Source organism: Cucurbita maxima, unplaced genomic scaffold (genome assembly GCF_002738345.1).
Source record: "Cucurbita maxima cultivar Rimu unplaced genomic scaffold, Cmax_1.0 Cma_Scf00115, whole genome shotgun sequence".
NCBI lineage: Eukaryota > Viridiplantae > Streptophyta > Magnoliopsida > Cucurbitales > Cucurbitaceae > Cucurbita > Cucurbita maxima.
Genome location: NW_019272131.1, coordinates 34,162 through 38,730, shown reverse-complemented (window position 1 = coordinate 38,730; position 4,569 = coordinate 34,162). Strand labels below are relative to the sequence as shown.

Below are 4,569 nucleotides of genomic sequence, written 5' to 3'. Positions count from 1 at the left end.
ATAAAGACATTGTGCTTTGAAGGGGGGTAGATTGGGGGGTCCTACATTGATTGGAGAAGGAACGAGTGCCAGCAAGGACAGTGGGCCCCAAAGGGGGTGGATTGGGGGGTCCCACATCGGTTGGAGAAGGGAACGAGTGCCAGCGAGGATGTTGGGCCTTGAAGGGAGGTGGATTGTGAGATCTCATATCGGTTGGGGAGGAGAACTAAACATTCTTTATAGAGGTGTGGAAACATCTCCCTAGTTAGACCCATTTTAAAAACCTTTGAGGGGAAGTCCGAAAGGGAAAGTTCAAAGAGGACAGTATGTGCTAGTTGTAGGCTTGACTTGTTACATTTACCTAATTATCTTGCAACTTCATTTTTTCCGTTAGAGATGCTGGCTTCTTCACTTGGGTTTATCAGATTTTTATCTTCTTTTTCTTGTTTACCTCCATAATACTTGAATAGTTTCAGAACCACATGTTTCTTCAATTTTAGTGAAATTTCTTAAAGAAAAAGTTATTTCAGAACCTTTTTCCTGAACCACATGTTTCTTCAATTTTAGTGAAATTTCTTAAAGAAAAAGTTATTTCAGAACCTTTTTCCTTATCCATATAAGTTAGGCCAAGATCAGTCCGGAATTCAAGTCTTTCCAAGGTGAAATTGACCTTAGATATTTGTTAAGCCTTTTAAGTTCATATGTTGTATGGTTGTGTGCTGAATGTAAAAAATAAGGTAGTTGCTTGTTTTATAAGTGAACTAGGAAAAGAAATTCACATGCTATGAGATTTCTCTGGGCAAGTTGGAGAGATAGGGAGAGGAGTTGGTTCCTGGTGTCTCCTGTTTGAGACAAAAAAATGCACTTGTGACCACCATCATGTTTAGTCAACAAGCTGAGGTATTGATCATGTGGTCATGTCGTCGAAGAATATATATAATTGTTTTCTTCATCGCCTTTTACATCCATGAATTGCAAAGAACTTATGGACGACCCTCGATCTCTAGCAGTTGGAAGCTTTTCCACCAGTTGGCTGTCAAATATGATGCAGTCCTATGATGCCACATCCAAAATGATGGATTGTAAGATTGTTAAGCCTTCAAGGTTTCTGGATGAACCCCAGAGCTTCAAATTCAATACTCCAATCCATCCATCTATCCTCATAGCCCATGCTGATGAACTCTTCTTTGATGGTTCTATCAGACCTGTTTATATAAGTCACACAAGATTGGGAGCCTCTAACACATCTGATTTTTGATGGTTCTATCAGACCTGTTTATATAAGTCACACAAGATTGGGAGCCTCTAACACATCTGATTTTGTCCCAGTTAAAGCACAATTCTTCACTTGCTTCTTTAACTTCTAGTCCATCCATAGGAAACCAATGTTGTCATTCTGGAAGATGGAGACGATCGTTTCTTTTACGGTTCGTTAAGCTCCAGTTCTTTACTTCATTGTTTCTCATTCTGTTGTTGTTTTAGGGGAATGATGTCCAGAACCAAAAGAAACGGACAATGGAAGATTTCTGGAAGGGTTGTCCTCTTTTTCTCTGGCAATATCCCTTTTCCCTTCATTTTCTATGGAGAAATTATATTCTGTTGGTCTTGTGTGGATGAAAGGCTTGGATAGGATCGTAGATTTGTTCATAAACAAAGTATCTCATGCATCCTTGAGTGTGCATATACCATAGAGGAAGAGAAACGAGTCATTATTCAAGAAAAAACAGGGTATCTGTTGTTGAGGATTGTTGGAAGGAGTCCCACATTGACTAATTCAGGGAATGATCATGGTTTTATAAGTAAGAAATATGATCATGGCTTTATAAGTAAGGAATATGAGGCCTGTTGGGAAAGTCTAAAGCAAAATCACGAGAGCTTATGCTCAAAGTGGACAATATCATACCATTGTGGAGAACTGTGATTCCTAATATCTGTTTCATATGGATAGGAATTTGAGGCATTTTCATGGGTACAAAACCAACTAAAAGTTAGCTTATTTAAGTAGTTGACTTGTTTCTTCACATATCTACATAGGTGCTTCGTCAATTATAAAATGACTATGCGATGTTCCATTGCTAGTTTCAGTCGTAGGAAATCTTCAGTTTTCTCTATCCTAATTTCAATTCATGGAATCTGGAAGGAAAGCTACCATTTCTGCGTCTAAAGAGTGAAAGAGGAAGAAAGGGTAACGTTAGGCTAGTTGAATGTGAGAGGACAGGACATGGACAAAATGTGTTGGGAAAAAAGCCACGAAGATCAACCTCACAACGTTGGTTTCACACCCTTTTGTTGTTTTCTTTCTTGATCATGGTCTTTGCCCATGGCCTTGGGACACACGAATAGGTTATCACCAAAATTCAGTGCACCTTAATCTTGAATTTGATATGGCTTGTTTATGTTATATGAACAGGCGTTGTGAGTTGTGTGGAGGATGTAGAACTCTTAAATGCTTCGTTCTCCTCCTCGACTGATATGGGATTTCATAGTGTGCTTGTCTAATCACGAAAAATACTTAAAACATATAGATATGAAACCTCTGTATTGGATGCAAAACAACAAAATCTGAAGCTAATGTGTCCTACAAAGGCAAAAGAAAAGAAGATAGAAAGAAGAAGAATTCCCCACCACACAAGCATTTGGGCGGTGAGGGGGACCGAAGACATTGAAATGGGAAGCATGTCCCCCATTTGTCAACAATGAGTAGCTGTTGCTGCTGCCATTGATGCGGCGGCAAATGCCCAATATTAAGATCAGATCATCTTTGAGTTGCTTTGTCCACCTTCTGACTACAATTGAAATCAAATGGGTTTGCATTTTTTGTACAACAAATGATTCCATGTGTTCTGAAAATAGTTTCAAACATATATGTAGATTATCATACTCGGATCGACTAAGTAAGTGGCTTATTTTCATTTTTGTATCCGGAGCTTACTAAAGGTGAAACATTTGAACATTTTATGCCTCTAACATTTCTATTTGAATTTTATAAAAATATCAAATTAAAAATAAATTACAACTAGCTTAATGGTAGTTGACTTGTGCACAAATTTTCCAACGAGTTTAGCCAATTTATGAGGAGTTAGGCCAATTTATTCTTGAAAGAAAACAAAGACGAGAGAAAATTTGACAGCAAAATTAAAAAAAAAAAAAAAAGTGACTCAATTAAATCAATTTTCAATTAGATGTGTATATGATAAACTGGATTTTATAATCCCCATTTGATTTTAATCTTACTATTCTTCTATAATCACGTTCAAATTTTAAAAATTATAAATCAAAGACTAAATAATTAATTATCAAATTTGAAATTTAACTACTATTTTATTCTCTTGTGCTGGACCGAAATTAACCAACTACACAAATCATGGTGGATTTGAAATAATCTCACTAAAGAAAGCCCAAGCTCACTAAAGCTTCGCAAGTTCCAGAGAATTGTAGTATAGATTTCGAAAGCAAATGACAAGGTCCCAAATCGGTTTGTGGTGGTTCCCGATGCTGCTACCAAATCCGCCGCTGGTATAACCTAATTGTGCGTGTGCGTTGAAGGCTCTCGATCTCGTTTAGTAAATGTGTTTGTTCATAATTTGTAGCATACTACGATGTCCACAGGGCAGGGATGGGAAAGGCCGACAATCCAATCCTATATTGGGACTACTTAATTTCCACCTGCGAGGGAAGAAATTTACAGAGATAGAATTCCAGTTTTCCACTCCACTAATGAACTTTTATGTTTCAATTTGGAAGAACTACGTTTGCATTAGGATCCATATTGAAGAAACAAGTTTCAATGCTGCATTCTTGATATACATATAATAGTAGATTTTGAGGAAATTTAAGGAAGAAAATGCTGATAAGTAAAACAGATTCTGCCTAACCACTCCCGACGAAACAAGATCAACAAATCCACTAAATCAAAAACAGTGAAATCAGGAAGAAAAAAAATGTTGCCGAGGGTTCAAGACGATCCAAAACTAATGAAATTTGGGCGTCCTACGATTCGGCAGTCTAATCTGCGAAGGAATTAATTAAATGTTAGAGAGCACTCAATCTATGAGTTATCCTGCCCTCTGCTGGGACCTTCGCTCGAATCAACCAACTAAAAAACGGAAGTACATTTCTATATGAAAAAAAAATCGAAAACCGAACCAATTATTCAGAGCTTGGCTCGGCGATCTGCTTTCACTACGATTTCCGAAGGCAAACTTGGAGCAAAAGCGCATTGATTAGAATGGCGCCCCATCCATAGGACCCTTCGGATCGGAAATAAAGAAATAAAATAAAGAAGATACGAAGCTCAGTGAATACGAACCAGATAGATATTCATCTTACAGAGGGATTATCAAGTAACCACTCTATAATCGATGATTTTCATCTTCAATTTCGTTCTTCATCGCAATAATCTTCACTATTTTGCAGAAGATAAATTAGAAGTACAACAAAACCTCATCGAGCGGTAGAAAGAGGAACCCTAATAGACAAAACCCTAGATTTCTCTGCATTGGTATGGGGTTGAAACAAGCCTAACATTTATATAGTTGAATACAAACTGTGAATTGGGCTGTTGGGCCGATTATTTGGGCATCCAAATTC

The 4,569-nt window shown here is 37.5% G+C and overlaps 1 long non-coding RNA gene and 1 other non-coding gene across 2 annotated transcripts; both read right to left on the bottom strand.

The window, feature by feature from the left end:
* Positions 1–3,309: 3,309 nt before the first annotated feature.
* LOC111473345 lies at positions 3,310–4,440 on the bottom strand. The gene is made up of 2 exons (XR_002715649.1): positions 4,289–4,440; positions 3,310–3,989 (listed from the first exon to the last, which is right to left on the bottom strand). It is a non-coding gene; the product is annotated as an uncharacterized LOC111473345 (long non-coding RNA).
* LOC111473354 lies at positions 3,917–4,064 on the bottom strand. Its single transcript, XR_002715650.1, has one exon. It is a non-coding gene; the product is annotated as a small nucleolar RNA snoR145 (small nucleolar RNA).
* Positions 4,441–4,569: the final 129 nt, after the last annotated feature.